This window comes from Sturnira hondurensis, unplaced genomic scaffold, assembly GCF_014824575.4.
Source record: "Sturnira hondurensis isolate 20B ecotype Veracruz unplaced genomic scaffold, ASM1482457v3 Scaffold0000648, whole genome shotgun sequence".
NCBI lineage: Eukaryota > Metazoa > Chordata > Mammalia > Chiroptera > Phyllostomidae > Sturnira > Sturnira hondurensis.
The window spans coordinates 12915511-12937653 of NW_028073279.1; the positions used below are offsets into that span (position 1 = coordinate 12915511).

Here is a 22143-nt window from a genome sequence, read left to right on the forward strand (position 1 = left end):
CATGTCCTTGGTGGGCTGTTCACACAGAGTGGTCAGCATCAGACAGTGCTGAGCCACATGACCTCCAAGCTTCCATCTAGCTTTAAGGTCTTGGATTCAATTGTAGAGTTTCTTACGCACCTGTGGTATTGCAGTTTTAAGTCCTGATCTCACAAAGTGAAGAAGGGTTTTTTTTTTTTTCTGATGGACCTTTAGAGTTGTGTTATTTCCTTTTTTTAGAGAAATACATTATTTTTATTGCTGTTCAGGTACCGTTGTCCCGCCTTTTCCCCCATTGCTCTCTCTTATCCTGCCCCCCCCCCACTCCCACAGTCAATGTCATTTTAATCAATATTGAAATGGCCAAATGAAGCTTTCTTGAAATGTTTTTTAAAAGGCATAATTATAACATAAGTGTGTGTGTGTGAGCACAGAGAGAGCAGAAATATGGATATATCATTGAATTTTTTCTTACCTCCCTCAACTTTCTATCCACTGGTAATTCTGTGGAAGCCTAGTTAACACACAGAAGGTTGAGCACAAAGAACACCCCTGTTTTATTACAAAAACTTTTTTTACACAAACCTTTTATGACAAAATCATAAGCATGTAATTCAGTAACATAACAGCACCACACTCAGGCATACCATATAACATTTTAGGTGAAATGTTCAAACTCAAACTGTAAATTATTACACCCCTATTATTACCCTACCAACCACACTCAAGCAAGCCTTACTTCTGCTGGACCCTGTGTATGTTGAGCGCATATTCTGTAACCAAGTTTTTGAGCTAGATTTAGGGGGCACAGTTTAAAAGACATAAAATTTGGTCACTGTTCTCGATTTGTTTGGGTTGTTGAAGGAAGACAAAGGAGAGCCTCCGCATCTCACTTAATCCTTAGCTGGTTCAATTTTCTTTCTTTCTTTCTCTCTCTCTCTCTCTCTTCCTTTCTTCCTTCCTTCCTTCCTTCTTTCCTTCCTTCCTTCCTTCCTTCCTTCCCTTTTTTAATTGATGCTTGAATAGAGTCGTCTCCATTGTCCCACCACCACTTCCCTACCCTACCCATGCCCATCTCCCACCCTCAATCCCATCCCTCCTTGGCTTTTTCCATGGGTTCCTTATATATGTTCATTTATGTTTAGTTTCTTAGTCCGTACCTAACAAAAGCATTTCCTCCCCACCTTTAATGAAGTCCCAGGTCCACATATTGGATATTTGGAGTTCCTTTGCAGACTTTCAGAATGTGTGTCTGTCAAGGTTCCAAAAAGAAATAGATGGCACATTCATACTGGGTGATTAGAGAAGAAGTGAGTAAATAAAGAATCCATTTATAAAGGTTTGGGTAGGTTGTTTGGAAACCACTAGGATAATGCAGTGACCTGGGGCTATGAAGAGCTGTCTGGTTTTGCCTTTGTGATTAATGGGTAACAGGAGGGAGCAGTTAACAAAATATAGAGATATAGAAAATGGCAAGGGGAAGACCACTTGGCAGGAGTTTTGACCTTCTGCCAAAAATGCAGCAGTTGAGAAGACTTCGTAGGAGGGAGGTTGACCTCAGTCTTCCTTCCCTCTGATCTTCTCCAATGTTCTTTAGTTCTTGACCCATTTGGGAGTCAGAGAGGCAGCCCTTAGATAAAGTTGAAACAGGTCAGACTTCCAGGGCACAGAGCTGGTGACCTTTGGCCACACATTGGAGATAGCTTATTACATTGCATAATCCTTCAATGCTGCAAAGGCCTACTCAGGGGGCTCCTCTCTGAGCTACATATTCACATACCCCACATACATCCTCCTTCTGCCCAACACCATTTATGAAACTTTGTGGTGTCAGATACTGTGTGAAACACATCATCTACTTCATTTTTCTCATTTCAGTTTCATAAGCATGCTTCACAGCAGGTGAGAAGGCAGAACAAAAATGAGGATAAAATGTCTCTGACCTCAAAGCTCATGTGGCATGCTGAGTTCCTGAGCTCTATGAGCACATCCGCTTTGGGCAGTTCACTGGGGCAGCATCTACAGGACACAGCTCTCTTCTGCCTGGACACCCTCTCAGCAGTCCTACCTACTTGACAAACTAGGATTCTTTGCCTCTGACTCAAGTTGTTTTCTCTTCACAGAAGCTTTTAGAGAATCTCCTAGCTGGTGGTATGTCTCTCTCCTGTGCTCCCCATGTATGTTGCTATCACTTCTCATATGACACCAATCATATTGAATTTAATCTTTTTGATTATTTCTCCCATGAAAAGACTCTTAGGTCTTTGAGGTCAGGAATCATTTCTTTTTATTCATATGTCTGTAAAAACCACAGTGTCTGCCATGCACTGGAGTTCAGTAAATGTCTCCTAACTGAACAATGGAAAAATACAGACTTTTTCTATAGCTAAAAAAAAAAAAATAAGTGGAGGGGAGGTAGAAAGGTAAAGTACAGAATATCCTTTATTTCTCAATGTTTCAGAAACATTCAATATGCAGGAAACCTTATAGTTTCTGTAACCAGATAGGCCAAAGTGATGTCATGAAAATCCCTTTGTTATCATTTACAAGAACACCATCCCATTGCAGTTAATGGAAATAAATGTACCATTTAGTACTTTAAATCACGAAGCAACATAACTGCCTTCTATTTTCAGTGACCTTCTGGTACCCTCATTATTTTTTCACTGCAGATGTCTGTGTCTGATCTTGTTGGTTCAGCACAAGGGGGCATGTACGGGAGGCACAGGTGAGGTGCAGAGAGGTAGAGGGAGGAGGAATCTGGACTCACCTGAGGAGTGGAGAAAAACCACCTGTGAATGCTCCACTCTCACCTGCCTGTGGGGCCCTCCATAACAGCTCTTAGCATATTGCATGGAAATGCTCTACACATCTCCCCACTAGACCATGAACATCAGAGGCCCAGTATCATGCTGAATTCATCTCTGGATTCTCAATGCCTGATATGATTTACTAGATGTAAGAGATTATCAGTAAGGGTATGCTTATATAAATTAAAAATGAATGAGTGAATAATGATTCAAGGAAGGACTACGCTCTTTCTAGCCTCTACCACCAATTTGGAAGAATGGCTGAAAGCATGAGAAAGTGAGTTAAGACTCTGTGAAGAAGACAGTGATTGAGTTGGGGAGGAAATAGCCCTGACAAACAAAGAAGAGTATGCCATCCTGCTGCTCTCCCCTTTCTCTAGTACAGCCCCGTCCTCCCGCTGTGTTGACATTTATCACGGTAACTTCTGGCATCCTGAGCACCATGTCTGTTAAGTTCAATGTGATATTCTCTCTGTTTTGCCCAGTGATTGGCACATAGTTGTGCCTCCAGCCTGGCTTTTTGATAAACTTAAAATGTTTAATAAATTAAAATCTCTCTGTCCTGACTTTGACTTTTCCTCTCACAGTTGCCTCTTCCCACCTTCACTAAGTACACCTCCAATGCTGAATACACACCCTGAGCTGTCTCTTCCCATGGACCTTCTAAAGTGAAATGAGAAGGGGGCTGAGCTCACATGTTGTTAAACTTTCCATTTTACAGACAAGGAAACTAAAGCCTAAAAGAGGAAAATATTCATCAAGAGGCATAAGAGGTAACACACTTGACATTAGAAAATGAAGGTCTCGTCATCACATTGTGGCACGAATGTCCAGTTTTTTGGTACAGTGGCTTTCAATTTTATTAAAAAAAAAACACTAGGGAACTCATTCAGTGCAATTTTTATCCAGAAACCTAATAGGTAAAACAGATAAAGTCCGTGCTATTTTGGCTAAAGCAGCAGTGGAGACTCCCCCACAAATCAAACACAAATGGCTCCTAGGGAGCTCATAAGAGCACAAGTTGAAATTGTTAGTGTAATGGGGTGCATGCATCTTTATTAAAGCATTCTGGTAAGGTTGAAGGTAAGGGTTGATTGAGACTGGGCATTTATCCATAATGTCACGGGAGGCTACACAGTGGCCATGGCAGTTGTGAGCTAGCTATGCCTCACAGAGGGGAATCACAAAGAAGATGGCAGGGCATGCTAATGCGAAGGCACATGATTCAGGTTCAAGGCTCAGAGCTGCCGGTTACTAAGGACAAAGATTTTTGTATTCTTTTTAACCTTCAATTCAGCCTTGATTTCTTCAAGATATAAATGAAGCTTCTTGATATCAGTGGTGAACAAGCTATTTATGTTCTAATACTGACTAACTCAGGAAATAAAAAATGTTTAAGTGCCACTTATTTCAAACAATTCAAAGTGAAAATAAGTTTATTGAGTTCTATGAAAAAATTATATTCTTATAACCCATATTGCCTCCTTTATTAAGTAGGAGACTTTCAATGAGAAACTTGAAAGCTTTATAAGCCACTAAAATTAAATCTTGGCATACTTGAGAAATAGCAATGCAGAGACAAGTTTGTAATATTCCATCCTGAAATTGTAGAGTAATTTAGCACTCACATTTGTTCACATGCATTATCCCTATTCATTAATGAAAACATCTTGCAATGTGGGTATAATTAATGAGGGGACTTGAAGACGTAAAGTGATATTCTCCGTCACCCAACAAGTTTGCCACAGTGCTGGAACTCAGAGTAGTTAATTCCAGTTAATGCAATGTTTACTAACTTTATTAATGAAGGCAGGCCTAACAGCTGTAATAAATAAGCCTCCAAATTTTAATACTTAACACTATAATTTTTTTCCTGTGAATCTAAGAGCCCCAATGTGTGTGCTTGTGATTAGTGGATCTCTTCTACGCAGTGCTTTAGGGAGCCAGGCTTCTTTCACCTGTGGTTCTACCGTCTTTACCACTCAGCCCCTAGGCTGGTTGGGCTCATCTGCCTTGCATCCAGCTGGGGAGGGAAGAGCACATGGAGGACTGTATGAGGGCCCTGTTCATGGAGCAGGTCTCAAAATGACTCCTACCACCTTCTGTTGGTCATAGGACATCCACATGACCCCGACCCAAGCGGGACATGATAATCTGCCATACCAGTGAGCTTCTTGAAGACTTAAGCCTGAGTCTTATTTCTCTCTCTGGATTGCACATTGCTTTTGCACATGAATGATGTGTTGAGAATCTTCCCATCATCTTGTCTGCCCTTTGCCATTGTTGAAGGATTTTATTTCTATTGATGAGATGAAGTCTAAAATCCTAATTCCTCTCCCTCCTTCTGGCAGTATTCCCACCACCTCCCCTTCATGTGGGTGTAGGAGGGTTGCCACATTTTGAACACAACCTTGCTCTCATAGAGTGGAGCATAGGCACCAACCCAAGCTGAACCAAATAGAATCCCTATAGAAGCCTTCTCTGGGATATTTTGAGCTGCAACCAAGAAAATGAACTTCTCTGGAGGTGCAGTCTGAGGCTCAGAAGCAGTCAGTGGCCATGCTTTCCGCCTCACAACAGAAGGCAGTCTGTAGTGATAGACAAGGAAATCAATCTCCTTGGGCAAAGCCAGGGAGGGGCAGAGGAGAAACTGGAGCACTCCTTACAGTTCATATCCAGGATTTCAATTGCTCCAAGGCCCAGTACAACCTCATGTTCTTGCAGTTTGGTTCAACTCTTCCATCTATGTGAGATAATCTAGAGTCCTTGCAATAAATTCCCTCTTCACCTAAGCTAGTCTGAGTTGGGTATATAATTAAGCAATCTCAAAAACCTATCATGCCGTTTAATAGCCCAGGGTGAGTCAGAGCAGGAGTCTGCTGCCTTCCAGAAGGGCTTTCCCATGGGGCCCATTCCTTGCTCTGGCAGGTTGCTGTGAGCTCATTCCCCACCGTGAAGGCCTTTCCAGCCCCCGTGGGGAAGGCCTCAATCCCTCTCGTGGGTCTTCCCCATTAGGATATGAGGATTCTATATCCTCATATGAGGATTCTAAATATTTTCTTTGCATTTACATGGTAGACATTCCCTTTCTTGTTCATTGCCTCATGTAACCTAAACGCTTGTGTTTCCATATAGATGGAAGCTCTTCTTTTAAAAAAGATTTTATTTACTTATTTTTAGAGAGAGGGGGAGGGAGGGAGAAAGAGAGGGAGAGAAACATTAATGTGTGAGAGAAACATTGATTAGTTGCCTATTGTTTGCATGCACCCCAACTGGGGACCTGGTCTGCAAACCAGGCATGTGCCCTGACTGAGCGCTGAACCAGTGATGTTTTGCTTTGTGGGGTGACATTCATCCAACTGAACCATGTTGGTCAGGGACAGCTATGTGGGTCAATAAGGCTCCTACTTTGGATTCACTCATATCTACACCAGACTACCTGTGATGTTCTTTCCTACTCTGAGCCTTGTACATGAGTTACATGTAGACTGAGGGTGGAAAAATAATTATTTTTGAAGTATCTTTCCTTTTATAAAATGACTTTCCTTTGCATTTCTTTTTCAAAGCTACCAGGGGATAAATAACTGTCACACATGAGTTTGGTAGCCTCATGATGTTTTGGATTTCTATTTTCTCACTTGTACAACTAGTGATTGGTGAAGATTACTATATTAATGCATGCAAAACACATAGCACAGCACCAGGAACTTGGTAAGGGTTAGTTTCTCACGTTACCTAGCTCTATACTTAGTGCTCTGAGAGATGGAGGGAGTTTAAGATAAGAGGGATACAGTGGTTTTGTTCAGATTCTCTCAGGAACCACATCCTCACTCCCCTCACTCTCCTTATGGACCTCCTTTGCTTCCTACCTCCACGACACCTCTGTGTCTTCTCTCCACCACAGTGTCCTTGTTTTCTCTCACAAGCCCCTTTTCCCTCCTCCCGGCTCTCTCCTCCTCCCTCCAGCCCCAGCTGCTGGTGTTGCTAGCTGCTCTGATGCTATTGATTTTGCTCTATAAAAGATTGCTCAATTCATTTTCTCCACTGCGGCCCAGCGCCAGACCTCAGGGTAGGCACCACAATGACCAAGTTGATTATGTGCACCACTTCCCCTGAAGGACTGCAACCACATTCCCTCTCAATTCCCAGGCAGGATAAGACAGTGAAGGTGAACATGATTCATAAACTCTAAAGAGCTAAACAGAGAGCAGTAGACCTTGACTTACTCATCTCCATATTTACAAAGCTTAGCACAGGGCCTGGCACTGAGTTGGTGTTAATAACGTTTGTTGAAATAAAATGAATCTCTCCTCTTAGCTTCACAGCACCCTGGGCACACAAGGAGAATCTCCACTGACTTCTGATTGCTGGCAACAGCAGTTTGCAACCCTGGTTGCACATTAGAATCACCTGGGGAGACGTAAAAACTACCCACAGCCAGGCCTTACCCAAGACCAATTAACTAGAAATCACTGGTAGTGTGGCCTGAGTATTGGCACTTTGTAAGGAGTTCCGTGGATAATTCTGATTTGCACCCATTGTGGGACTGCAGGATAAAACTGGGTTTCCTAGTCTGGCACTCAAGGTCCTCCATGTCTTGACTCTTTTCCTGTTTTCATACTCACCTCTTTCTACTTTATTCCACACACTCCACTTTCCAGCTACTCTTGACATCCTCACTCTCTGCTGTGGGCATCACTATGCTTTTGCCAATGCTTTTTCCCCTTGAAGGACGGCCCTCTGGGTCGGCTCTCTGGGTATCTTCCTGGAAAGCTCTTACTCATCTTAAAAGACCCAGATTAATGCCATCTTCTCTGAAATTTTCCCAGCATTTTCAAGACTCCAGTGCTCCAGATTTTCACTGCTGCATCGCATTCTTTTTTTTTTTTTCAGGGGGTTTTGCCTGATAATCTCTGATTCTTCTTGTGCTGTCCGGGGTTTAGTTCCTTGCACATTGTCCCCTCCTGCCTGATTGTCCAAGTTAATTTTTTTTACTTGGTTTTATATTCCAGCTTTGTCCTCAGACATAGTTGTTTGGGACTTCCTTTGGCTCTAAGCTTTGAAGTCCACCAGCTGGCCCATTTCCCCATATTTTCTCTGCTTCCAGAACTTCTGTCTGTGTACAGTGACTGGGACCCTACTTTTCTGGGAAAGGCATTTGAATACAAATTATACCAGGCAAAAAAAGGCCTATATATATTGAATATTTACTACCTGCCATGATAAAGTGCTTTACTGCATTATCTTACAGAACCCTGCATGGATGAGTCACTGGGTTAAAGAACTTAAATAAATTGTCCAACGTCAATCAGGTAGCCAGAGGCAAATCTGGGGTACCTGATAGTCTCCAAAGCCCGTATGTTTCACACACATGTGATACTTTATTGCTCCTTCTGTGTGCCTTCCATTTTTCCCTTTCTTGTCTCAAGGCTATATAATAATTTTTTGGTTGGTGTGTCTTGTCTATACTACTAAACTGTGACCTTCTCAAGGTCCGAGATTGAGATATTCAAGTCTATATTCTTAGCACTTAGCAAATTGCCTGGCATGGAACACAGGCTTAATAAATGCTTGTGGCCTGAATAAATAAAAGGCCACTATAGCCTTAAGGGAGACTGGTAGGAAAAAAGGAGACAGAACAATCTTGACCTTAGTCTGACCACGGAACCCCTTTTCCAAGGCCCTTCGTGAGATCTCTGCCAGGCTGAGAAGGCAGATGGGTGGAGGAGCAGGGGCAGCCAGCCCGAGGGCGCCTTTCCGTGGTTCCCTTGAAATCCAGCGTCTGTCCTGTCCTGTCACCCAGCAGCCCGAGAACATTTGTTCCCCGAAGGGCCAGCAGGCACTGTGCCAGCAGCAGGTGGCGGCCTGTCCACTGGGAGGGAGGGAGGCAGCAGGCGGGAGCACTGATGTGTGCCTGAGACAAGATGCTGCAAGTCTGCCCTCGGCACGGCCGCGACAGCAGCTGGGACAGGGCTACAAGTCACCATTCTGTAACCATTAAAGACCAGTTGCTGTCCCTTTCATGATAATACATTAGAATATTACTCCAAAGTGCGCTAGTTTCAGACAGCAAAAAGAAAAAAACAAAGATTAGAAAAACAACCAAAAACACAACAGAAAAGAAAACCCCTTTATGCTCTCTGTTGGGTTGTCTATAAAATCGATAGGTTTCTTAGTAATTGCAGAAAGCCTTTACGGCTGCTTTTCATGATGCAGTTTTTTATTTCCTTGCAGGAAAAAAAGGGGGAAAACATCAACTTATAGTGAACCAACAACATACACATTTAGAAACAAAAGATGACAAGGAAAGTGGAGGCAATGTATTTCTTCCTGCTTATTTGGTTGCTTGAAGAACTTGTGCAGCACTCAGATATCCCATGATTGTTATTGCTGAACCAAACCATCAGGATCTCTCTTCACAAGCGTCTGAAGATGTGCATGTGTGAGGTCAGCAGGGCCTGAGTAGAGGCCTGTGAGATTGACTCCACTGGCCCCATGTGCCTTGGCCATCTGCAGGCCACTTTTTAACTTAATGACCAGATCAAGTGGCTTGGAGCCATTCTCTTGTCTACAGCGGGCAACCCAGTGCCCTCCTGAAGATTTAAGGGATCCATGGCATTGCTCCTTATTGTCTCTTATAGCCTCTTGCTTGGCTTCCTGATCAAGCAGCTCAACTAGGCCTCTTGTAGTTGCCCTTCTGCCCTCCCCACTCTGTTCCCTTCACTGACAGACCCCTTCACTCTCCAGAGCATCACTGACAGAAGGCAGCTCTACGTAACAGACTTGCACTAAAAATGTAGGGATAGCTATAGGGATTACGCTACCGAACAGGAACCAACCTAAAGTAAAAACTGGGTTACCACATGTCTCAACTGCCCGGCTCCCTTCCCATGGGGACAGCCTCACTTGCTGTGTTTACGTTCAGGTCCTGCTTGTGGACATGGTTCCTTAGATCACAGCTCCAACTTTCCTATTACTTTATATGCAGAGCAACTCAGCTGGTTTTTTTGTTTTTGTAAATTCTTATCCAGTCAGTACAACTTAGGAAGCATTGCTGGATACAAACTTTTTTTTTAAGTCTGCATTTTATCTTAAAAGAAGTAAGAATCTGCCCTGGCTGGTGTAGCTCAGTGGATTGAGCATGGGCCTGTGAACCAAAAGATGGTGGTTTGATTCCCTGTCAGGGCACATGCCTGGGTTGCAGGCCAGTTCCCAGCAGGGGCCAGTTCCCAGCAGGGGATGCACCAAAAAGCAACCATACATTGATATTTCTCTCCTTCTCTCCTTCCCTTCACGTCTAAAGATAAATAAATAAATAAATAAATAAGAACCTTGGTTTGTCATACTAAGAGAGGGAATCTGACCGGATACGTTTGACATCAAATTCTTACTATAAAATATGGCTGCTACCATGACTTTTAAAATTCCTGCTAGTATAAACAAGCAAACAAACAAAAAACTGGTCAGTGTGTTGCCACCTTATTTGGACATTGTGAGCTTATGCTCTGATCGCTGATCTGAGAGATCTAGGGAGGGTAGCAGGGTAGCACTGTGACTGTTAACAGAAATGTCATGTACAACAATCTGCTTGGAAGGATTTTCCTAAAATGGGACTGTGAATATGATGGATATTTAAATGTTTAACCTGTTTTCCGGTTAGATAAAGCTGGGTCTTTGAGTTAAGAGGATGCCACTGATAACCCAGAAGTGGGCTCAATAGTTTGCTTAATAAATAGAACAAGGGAAATCACTTAGTGTCATAAAGGTTCTCGTTCACAAATGAAATCATGCCAAATACATGAGGTTATTCGTACGATCTTGTTCCTGATGGATCAAAATGTGTTCTTCAAGGTAGTGGCAGGATTTTGCATTCTCCATTTTGGAATCTTCGATGGAGACTGGCAGAATCCCTGGCATAGAATGAGCTCTCAACTTTCTGAACCAGTAGATGGAAGCAATGGCATTTTCACACCAAAGACTGTCACATATGTCATAACTGCACCCCAGGATGCTTCCCCTAAAGATCGAGTGTGTCTCTGTGATTGTGCGTGTGCATACACGCACACCGTCTCTTTCTCTCTCCTCTCTCAACTGTGTTCATTCCTACCTCTTATACACTGTAGCCCCCTGTAACATACACCATACTACTTATTAAACTTTTCCCTTGTTCTATGTTATCATAGTATTTGTAGTGGAGTTGTTTCAAGATGTGTTCACCTTTTTGTGACAACTTGTTGCAGCTCTTCATTGTTCTCTATACTTTTGGCTCCTTGAGGTGGGGCCGTGTCTGTGTTGACTGCTGTCTCCCCAGTGCATAGCCCAGTGCCTGGAACAGAGCAGGCACTTGTGGCAGAACAGAGTAGCTTTCACCAAACCTCTTCCTCTTCTTCATGGGCATGAGCCAGCCTACACTTCCTTATCTAAGTCATCGCTAAGCATGGTCATTGGATGAAGTCCAGCCAATGGAAGGAGTGCAAGTAATACATGCCCCTTCCTAGCCTTGGCTTTTGAAACTTCCCGTGAGGTATCTCCCATGTTCTTTTCTCCTACCACTGGCTTGTGGGAGACAAGCATAGTAGTTTCAGAAGCCATGTATTGGCGATGGTGGAGCCACATGATGGAAGGAATCAGGACCACCTGAATCATCCTCAAGAATAAGGTCATCTCCAATCAGGTTAACTGTTGTGGACTCTACTTGAATAAGAAACTTTTGTTGTATTTGAGCTTTTATACAATTTTGAGTTTGTCGTGGTGGCTAGCATTACCTCAATACAATACTTAGTTTTTTTGTTTGTTTATTTTGGCATGTGGAATTCATAGATGTAAACAGGAAAGCAGGTAGTTGGAATACAGATTATGTCATTAGAAATGTTGAAGCCTGAAATATTTGCTCATTTTCAAGGTACTGGAGGACAAATGATTCCATGGGTAAGAATCAAGTGGTATCACAGCAATCCAGATTCCCTTGTACCCTTGTGATAAATTCCTGAGACTGATATTAAAACAGGCTTGTTCCATTTTGCACTCATAAAATCCTGTCTTCTCTAAGACACCTAACTTTCCTACTTGCTGTAGACTGAATATTGATGTTCCCCCCATAGCCTCATGTTAAATCCTAACTCCAAATGTGCTGGTATTAGAAAGTGGGACTTTTGGAAAGTGATTATATTATGAGGGTACAGCCCTCATAAATGGAATTTGTGCTTTTATAAAAGAGGCTCCAGAGAGACCCTAGCTTCTTCCACTGTGTGAGGAAACAGAGTAAAGGGGCGGCTCTGAACCAGGAAATAGCTCACCAAATACGACAACGGTGATGTCTTGATATTGGACCTCCCAGCCTCCAGAATTGTGAGAAATAGATTTCTGTTGTTTACAAGCCACTTAGGAGTGTTGTTATAGCAGCCTGAACATGCTAAGATGGTAGTACTGCATTCTAAAATGATTCTCTTTTTCTCTGCCTTTGAAAAATCCAACATTTTATTAAGCATTAATAGTATTTTTCAAACCAACCTATATGTATTAAGGAATGAACTACTAATTTCAATTTTACTTTCATGAGGAAAAGATGCATTTTTAAGGAAATGGCAAAAATTATTCTCTGCTGAAATTTCAGAAGTACATTTTAAAAAAATATTTTATTTGTTTTTGGAGAGAAGGGAAGGGAGGGAGAAAAAGAGGGAGAGAAACATCGATGTATGTTGCCTCTCATGCACCCACTACTGGGGACCTGGCCCACAAACCAGGCATATGCCCTGACTGGGAATTGAGCTTGTGACCTTTGGTTCACAGGCCTGCATTCAATCCACTGAGCTATACCAGCTAGGGCTGAGGAGTAAATTAGAACAAAGCAAAGATCATTAATCAGGGACAGTCAGTTTCCATTCTCATCATCCTAAATTATCTGTACTACTTTACTCAGCAGGTAGAGAAGCTGGATAAAGGGAGTCTCATATTGGTAAAAACGCAGGAGTGCCTTACCGGCCCTAGACTTCAATCTCTGAATGACTTTCATTAAAGAAAAATAATTCCTAACTGAAATAGGTGCCAATATTTTCCCATGACAGTGTGGTGTCATCAGAAACAGGAACTCTAAGAAACTCAGGACAGAGCGTGAGTATCTAAATGTTATGAACGCAAGAGAGCTCTAAAAATACTGGTTTGTGGGTTCAGTCTGACACCACTGTAAGAGATAAGGTGGTCTAACAACTGAAAAGTAACCTACTCCACCTGGAACCTTACTTTTCAGAGGTGTAGAACCTGGTGAAAAAGGCTAGACTTGAGGGACCCTAAAAATCTGCAGTTGCCTTGCCTGCAAACTCACTCCCAGTCCTAAGAACTGATTCAACTCTTCCAGTGTATTAGGACATTAAAGGACCATTTCTTGCTAGAAATGGGGTCTGGGTAAAGCATGTTACCTTCCAACCAAAGTCTGGGTAAAGCTTGGATGAGTAGGTTATCTTTGCTGCCTCTGTGAATCCTGGGCTATAGATTCCCTCATCATCTGTGCACTGCCTACTTGACCAACTGAAGACCTTTGTTCTCAAACACCCTTAGAGTTAGAGCCTAACTGTGCATTCCAAATGGTTTGTTGAGATCCAAGGTATCATGTCCTGCTTGCCCTCTTTTCTGTGGAGTAAGATGCAAACAGGCATTCTTAATCCATTACTGTGACACCTACTGAACAATAATCAGTCCCTTTCTAAAAGCTTCAAATCTGCTTTCCTCAAGGAGATTTAATCTCTTTGACTAGTATTGTCTTTTTATGCTGCCTTTTGTGGCCCTCCCCCTTAAAGGCCTGGACCATGTCTTATTTCTCTCCATATTCCCAGTGCTCAGCATGGATCTTGGCATGTAAAAGGTACCCAGTAAGTATATAGTGACTACATAAATGAGTTGGTAATTAGGAAAACTGGCTCCATTGTGGAGAAAGGACCAACTCCTGATGCTCTGATTAATTTCCCTGGTGCTGGTTGGCTCCAATCTGTGGCCACATAAGCAAAGCTATCGAGGGCTGGGCCAAGTGATAGTTACAGAATCTTCCCAACTGAGAGGGTGGGAGGTTGGGACATGTGAAAAATAACAGAACACAGAAAAAAAGAAACAAGAACCTGCTACAATAATCAAATACTTTGGGTAATGGATGTTTGTCCTAAGGAGAAATTGAGCTAGGGGAACTCTTATCTCAGAAGATGAGATAATTGCTCACTGGAAGAGACTGAAGACAGAAAATAGACTGCTTTAGATCTAAGATTCTGACAGATTGAAGAAAATGTGGTCACTAAATCCTAGTAGTAGTATTTTAGTAGTAATTGCGTGTACTATGTTGGCTACAACAATTACTACCGTTGCCACCTCATTTGTCACTGTCATCACACCATTTTCTTGACATCTGTTATTTGAACTTGATAATTTTATTAACATCTCCTTATTTAATTCTCACATTAAACCTTGAGAGAGAGAGAAAGGAAGAGAGAATCATTATCTTCAAAGTATAGGTCCCACTAAGGTCCAGGAAGATTAAGTGTGATAGGGATAATGCCGTGTGCTCACCATGGCATTTCCTGAGCATACAGACAGACCACACTCCCCATCACTCCCCAGCCTCCTTTGCAGCTAGATTAAGTCGTGAACGGAGTTCCATCTGATGCAATGTGGGCAGAAGTGATGACATAAGCTAATTCTAAGATTGGCCTTTAAAAACCTTCTGCACAATCCCTAGCCATATTTTGCCCTTTGGTGGTGACTTTGGAGGCCTCTATCCCAGATGTTACCACTATAAGTTGAGGAGGGCTCTAACTGACACTTGACTGAGACATAAGCAAAAAGTAATATGTATTATGATGGAACAACGGAGATTTAAGGACTTTTCTCTTACTGTAACAACTTAACTTATGTTAACTAGTTGATTTAAGAAAGTTGCTTGATCACAGCACCAATAATTGGTAGAGCTGCTATTTAAGTTTTAGGTGTTATTAGGTATTTATTAGATGTTCTGCCAGACTGCCAGACCCATTGTGTGCATTGCTTCATAAGTCCTTGGCCCTGGTTTTCTGCTTGATGGTGCCAATGGCCTTCTAGGACGATCAGGTGACAATGATTGTGTTCCCACAGGAAGAGGGGAGTTTTTGCTCTTGAGTTCTATAACCACCTTTGTGGCAGGGTCAAGTTGTCATGGTTACTTCACCTGTTTCTAGTCCCTTGTTGACATGGCTCCTGTTCTGGAGCTTCCTTGCTGCTACCAAGATGGGAAACACCACAGTGCCCCAAGAGTCAATGTGATGTCTGTGTGCTGCTCACCATGACTGGGCAGCAGGGCTGCAGGCTGCACATGCAAAAGAAGGAGAGCCATTGGCTCCCCGCCTCACTCCTGCCGTGACTCACACCTCAGCTATTTCCAGGGATCTGGCTTCCCCGAGGTTGCCAAGGGGCTGGGTAACACAAGTTGGACTTCTGAGGAAGCTGAAGCCCCATGGGATGAACTTTACCAGTGGGATATTTCTCCCTTCTTCTCCATATTTAGCTTGTATAGAGAAGCAGTAATTTCACAGGGTCTCTCAGAAGACATCTGTGACCGAGTTGTGACCAGCCAGGTAATGCTTTCATTGTTCCCAACCCCACTCTTCTTCCCCCATCTCCTGCATCCCTGGACCTGTACTCCCCAGTCAAGTACGCTGTGAACACTTTTGACTCAGGGACATTTTATAGGGAGCCAGCCTAAGACATAAAGCCTTATATTATTGTATGTCAGCCTACCTAAACCGCAGCCTAAAAATGGTATAGTTATGGGGATAATGAGTTAAACAATTTTAATAGTATTTACCTACTTTTCTGCAAATTATGAGAGGAATATATATTTTTATTTAAAAATTATGAAATACAGACTTTATCATTAATGAATTCATTTTATATCTTCCACTCTGACTTTCCTCACTGACACCACAAATCCAAGTATTTGCTCCTCTTATTAATAAGGGGAAGTTCTATTAATAGTCATCCCAAAAGAGGCTCTAGGACATCTGCATTGTCTTTTCCAGGGAGAAGTTCAGTGCCTTTAGAAATACTACAGGACCCCCCTTCACCCCCCACTACCCAGAACTGGAAATGACAGGAACTTCAGGCAGAAGAGACTAGTGAGTGAAAAAGATATCATGCTGTTGACCTACTTGACCTCTTCTCAGTTGTATTCCAGACAACTGTGTGTATAAGCATGTGCACACATGTGTGCTTGTGCACTGCAGAGTGAGTGGTAAGGAGCAAACAGCAAGACAAAATAAGGCACTTCTGCTGAGTTGTTATTTCCACATCAGCTTCTCTTTCACTTTCCAGTAAACTCCCACTGAGGGGAGATTTGGGACATAGTGAGTTGCTTGCATCACAGCCCCATGGGGCCTCTTCCTTCAGAGTGCACGGGAGCCATTTATCAGAGGAGTCAAGTCCAAATGCACTCACATTTTTACCTTTGTCAAGTGCAGCTTTTCGTGACTACAGGGGTCTTTGAGAATGTTGTTTGAAAATAAATGCAGAGGTTTGGTAAAGCTGCCAGAATACAGACCTTCACCTTTTAAATCGCATTAGTAATGATGGTAAGTGTGGCTGCTGGAAAAAATTGACTTGAAATATCATCAGTAAAGAAAAATAAGTCAAGATATGTTTCCTTCCGGTGTCTTGCTCTGAAAGCAGGGTTAAAAGGCCCAGAAATGAGAGGGGGTCAGATCTGGGTTGTATTTGTAACAGCAGTGAATAAACAACAGCGAAAATCCATTCCTGAGCCGCAGAGCTTGAAGAGCTAGAGAGGTTAAATCACATAAATAACAGGAGTTCTAGATAAAAGGAAGACTGCCCACAGCCCAGCCATCCTGTGCTCTAACGAGACTGAATGAGGCTCTTGAAAGTCGGTGGGAGGATTCAAACAAGAGGCATGAGAAGAATAGGGAGGATAACTGTGTGGGTTGGCAGCTGAGGTGAGGGGCTTAGTTTAAGGCCTTAAGGCTTTACATTTTATAGTTTGACTTTTTCCCATCTTGCTCTTGGATTTGAAACCCAAAGATCTTTTCTAGGAAACCCTCAAGATTGAGTGGCTGTTTGTTTTTTAAGTTTGGCTCTTTGAGTGGTAAGAAAGAGTGTCACCCACATAACTGAGAAAAAAAGTTGTTCCATAGGGACATGCTTAGATAGAAACCAAGGAGCTGTTAGGAAATAAGGCAGCACTAATGACTTCCTACTTCCTCTCTCGTTAGCTGCATGGCCTCCCCACCTCTTAGAATTCTCACTTGTCCATGAACACACTCTCTGCATTCCTTTTTTTTTTGCTACCACCTGAATCTCTAGGTATCTGCTTTGTTTTTGTACCCTCTGTCCTTGGCTTGCCCTTTGGTCATTGTAAGGCTTCTAATCCTGACTGTACCTTTGAGCTGTGGTTCCCAGCACTAACTTAACTCATCTTCTTAGCACTCATTTTAACATTTTCAAGAAAGGATGTCTGATTACCTCTTTTTAGGGATAATCAGCTGTGATGAAAGAGCAGAATCATGTAATATACAACATAGTCATCTAGGCAACAGGGCCTGTGGGCTGGAAAAGGATCTGGGTAGTAAGAAGGTACAACAAGTAATTGAACCCTCCATCCCTACAGTCAAGCTGGATTCTCAGTATAAATGTGCACTAGCTGGTGTTGGATAAAGGTGTCATCAGAACTACTACCTGTATACCTGGGTTACAGATACACAGGTCTAGATATAGGCACGAGAGAAACAGCCTGAACAGATACACGAGAAAAGGCCAATATGTGTCAAGAACCATCTATGAGCCAGGAACTTACAGAGAATTATAGTGACTTTATAGTTAGATAGGCCAGCTCTGGGGAAATTACTTAAATTTACCAAAATTCACTTTTCTCTGCATTAAAATAATAATATCTGCCTCCTTAAGTAGTCATGAGGATTGAATAAGAAAATATGTATGAAAATACATGACACATTCACATGTTTGCTGGGAGAACAGTATGATGTGGGTTAAGAATATACAAAGGCTCTGAAATAAAACAATTTAAATCCAGGCTCACTGCTCACTACCTGGGCAAACTTGAACAAGTTAGTCAACCTGTCTGAACCTCCTGGTGAGATTAATCGCAGTGAGTTGTGTAAACCATATTCTCAATAAATATTTAGTGTTATTATTGTAGTTCTTAAGGTTTGTTTCATATTGAAATAAATGTATGTACAAGCCTGTCAGATAGAAAGAACGGGAGTAAGGAATTTCTGGTTGCATCGTGAAAGACCAGGGTAGCTATGCTGGCACCCAGTGTCTTGCTTGGGAAAATGCAGAACTGTGGTGCAGGCGTCCCTGCTGAGGTCTGTCTCCAGACTTGTTGTATTCAATCTGTTCTCCATGCTGCTGCCAGAGACATCTTTCCACATCTCAGATCTGAGCATATGGGTCCCCAAACAGAGCCCTCCATGGCTCCCAATCCCTGCAGGGTAAAGTTCACCCCCCTGAGCATGGAATTCGAGGCTCTCATGATCATTCCAAGGCTCTGCGTGTCCCTGCTGCCACAGCTGTGCCTCCAGGAGACAGTTCTTTCATTTCTGGGGCTTTGTTTCTCCAGTTGTTGAGTCAAAACTTCAGGGAGGAAAAAGGGACAGATGGAGACCAGGTTATGGGCTCATATCTCAGCTGCCAGGCAGCTGGGAAAGTGAAAACCTCCATTTTCATCTTTCAGGAAAGCATGCAATGTGAATCACTTTTTCCATATTCCAAATATAAATGGTGGCTGACCTTTCCAGGGCTATTTGTATTTGAATGAAGTCAGGAGTTTTCACCACACTACATTTGACTTCACAGATATGTTGACTCCTTCTGTTTTCGATTTACCTTTACAAAGAATAAAATACATTACTTTACATCTAAATAACAGGATATTATTGATGAAATTAATCAAAGTTAAAAAATTTGCAACAGCCAAAACTGCACATTTCAATGTGCTACAGATAAAAAAAATTGGTAAAGTTGAAAATGCAAAAATCAACTAGGGAAATAATGGTTTTTTGACATAATTCAACAAAACTATCAATGGTCATAACTAGGTGTGATAAAATTTGATACTATTAGTGAGTGAATAAAATCATTTTAATAAAATGTATAAATAAATGCAGAAATGAGTAAAGAAAATTAGAATCTGTAGAAATAATGGCTCCCCCAAAGAAAACTTACAATGGCAGAAACTATTATCATTCAATTTGATGTGGACAAAAAAGAAATCAAGGAATGAAAACTCTGTTATGAAATATACATGGAAAGCAGTTGATATTCATGAAAATAATTTTAGTAAGATAGAAATAAAAATGGAAAACATTACTAAATGGAAAATTCATAGAACATTAAAATGACTTAATTATACCATGAATAAATAAAGAAATATATATATATATATATATATATATATTCCTTAGGTAAATTCACCAACATTGGTATAATTCTGGGCACATGTTTATATTTGTAAATATTGAGTTTAAATAATTTTCTGTTTCCTACATTTTGATTAAATTGACCATCAGCCAGAAATCATTTATAGTGTCATTTATTAGCCATGACACTATAAAAGTACTTATTAGAAAGGCAACTGAGGGCTCCAGTATTTCTCTGAACCCAAGATTAAAGGCACGGATTTATTCGTATCTTCTGAGTCGATAATTAGATTCTGAGAGCAAGCTGCCGTGCAATGTGCCACCAGTAGGAGAGGATGCCCACTGGGGAGGACTGCAACCGCGGCTCTCCTACCTGGGAGCTTACAGAAGAGCCTGAGCTCTTCAAGGCACTGAGTGAGCAACAAAATAGCCTCTTGCGTATCCTAAGCAGTCTCCAACTCTCTTACTCTTTGGTTATCTCCTCAAATAATTTTTTTTCTCTGTTGCTGGGATCACAGATAGGACCAAGGGATCCTGGGGACCGGCTCCCTACAGCTGGCAGTGCAGTGGCATGCATATTAGGGCCTTACTATTTAGAAGTAGGATGTATGGGGCCGCTCCTCATTGTAGCCCCGTGGACACTGCCTGCTGAGATCCGTTTCTGCACATCTAAAAGCATTTACTAAGACCTCTTTGCAAATGTTACGTGGTGACAGGAACACAATAAAGGGAACAGATGTGGTGGGCCAACCTCCAGGGGTTTGCAATCCAAGGCAAAAGGACAGACATTGAGAACACAGTTGAGCGCTCAGGCATAACCTTCAAGCCAGGACACAGGTATGACAGTTGGGATTGACACAGCACTGGATCGAAGGCCGAGTTCCTGCCTTTGCATAGGATGCTTCTTTTTACCACAGGACTCCCTCCAGGGCTCCTTGAAACAGCCAACTCTTCTTTGTAAAATTCTAGTAAGATTTGATTTACAAAAATGTCTTGAAAACAACTTATGCAGGATAATATTTACTGCCTACAGCTCATGACTTTCATATAGGGAGATGTGACCAATGTGGAAGAGGCCAGTATAAAATGTGAGCTTGTATTTACATTATAAGCAATCCAAGAGGCTCCTTTCAGTGTTTTTTTTAAACACTAAAAAAATCTGGTCCATTTCTGTGCCTAGCTGCACACCTGGCTTGTGGTAAATGGTCAGCTAATGCCTATCAGGAATAAATGACTGGGTTAAAAACAAACTACTTACCCCATTCATAGGTAAGATAGATAAAACTTATTTCCATTTTGTAACATTTCTTCTCCACTGTCCTGGCCCCTTTCCCCTTCTTTCCCTTTCCCTTGCTTTCTTCCTTCTCTTCTTCCTTCTTCTACCTCCCATTTCTTCTCCCACCACTTCCTAACATCATTTTACCAAGCATGTAGTTTATTGTGCTACACAGTATAAGGTGAACCTTCATTATATTTTCCCCAGAGCATTCATAAATTTCCCAATGTTGTTTGCTAAATAATCCTTCCTCTGCCCACTGATTTAAGTTTCTTCTAGGGAGGGACCCAGTTTACTGATCTTTGTGTCTCTAGTACCTGCTGTATGGCCTAGAACATGTTATCTCCCTATTGGGCGTATGATGCGTTTGTGTTGCCACAGTTAACATCTGTTAAGGGCTGAATCGTGTCCTCCTAAATTTGTATATTGACGTCCTAATCCCTGATACCTCAGAATTTGACTGTATTTGGAGATAGCACCTCTAAAGAAGCAACTAGTTAAAATGAGGTCCTGAGGGTGGGCCCTAATTCAATACAGCTGGTGGTGTCCTTAAAAAATAAAGAGGAAATATGGACAAAAAGCACACACAGAGGGAAGAGCATGGGAGGATGTAGGGAGAAGACGGCCAACCCCAAGCCATGGACAGTCTTCAGAATAAACCAACCCTGCCGACACCTTGATTTCAAACTCATAGCCTCCAGAACAGTGAGAAAACAAGTGTCTCTTGCTTAAACCATCCAGTGTGTGGTTCTTGGTTATGGCAGCCCTAGGAATGCAATACAGGACCTATAAAAGCAATACATTCTTATATTAGGGTCTGTTTATTTATTACTTTGAACTACCTGTCTTTGCTTTTAACAAATTTAGTGCATCATTTCAAATACAGGGTGGGCAAAATGAACTTTAAAGTTGTTTGTATGGAAAATAATAAAATAAATAATAATGCAAGAATACATTTTGGGGGGGATACATACAACTGTAAATCCACTTTTGCCTTAAAAAAACAAAAAAAAAAACATACATTGATGTTTCTCTCCCTCTTTCCTTCCCCTCTAAAGATAAATAAATAAATAAATAAAATCTTTAAAAAAAAAAAACAAAGGTGCTGTAGTGAAATGTTAACGATGGTTATCTCTGGGTATGGAATTTGGGGTTAACATAATTATATTGTTTCTATAACGAGCATGAGTTCCTCCTCTCAATAAGGAAAGAAGCTATTTTAAAAATCACATGAAGGTGTTAATGTGTTTGTAAATTGGTGGCCTAACTGACACACACGTGAGGTCTCTGTGCAGGCGACTGTGTGGTCTCTGATGCTCCTTACCCAGTTTTGGACTGCTATGGTTTAGGTGGATTCTGGGAAAATGATTGCTTCTGAAAATGATGATTTGTTTGGATCATCCTCGCTGGAGTTCTTTGCTGTTGTTTTGCTGCGCAAGCCCCCCTGGGAAGGCATTGTTCTCATAGACTGACGTAGTTCATACATCTATTCCTGTCACTGACGTATTATTTGCAACTGCCTTTTTTAAAGCCTCTCCTAATTTCCACACTACGACTTTTTGTATTTCATTAAAACTGGTTTAGAAAGGCAAGGCATATAATTAGATTGAGAAATATGCTGTCGATTTAGTTTTCCATTATGACGTTATCACATGCACACAAAAAAAGTCATTCA

The 22143-nt window shown here is 41.8% G+C and overlaps 1 long non-coding RNA gene across 1 annotated transcript in view; it reads left to right on the forward strand.

The window, feature by feature from the left end:
* The first annotated feature begins 15827 nt into the window (after positions 1-15827).
* The window catches only part of LOC118985658 (uncharacterized), an 88421-nt gene continuing 82105 nt past the window's right edge, over positions 15828-22143 (forward strand). Inside the window, exon 1 of the long non-coding RNA XR_005066165.1 lies at positions 15828-15919. This is a non-coding gene — a long non-coding RNA (uncharacterized LOC118985658). The remainder of the gene's footprint in view (positions 15920-22143) is intronic.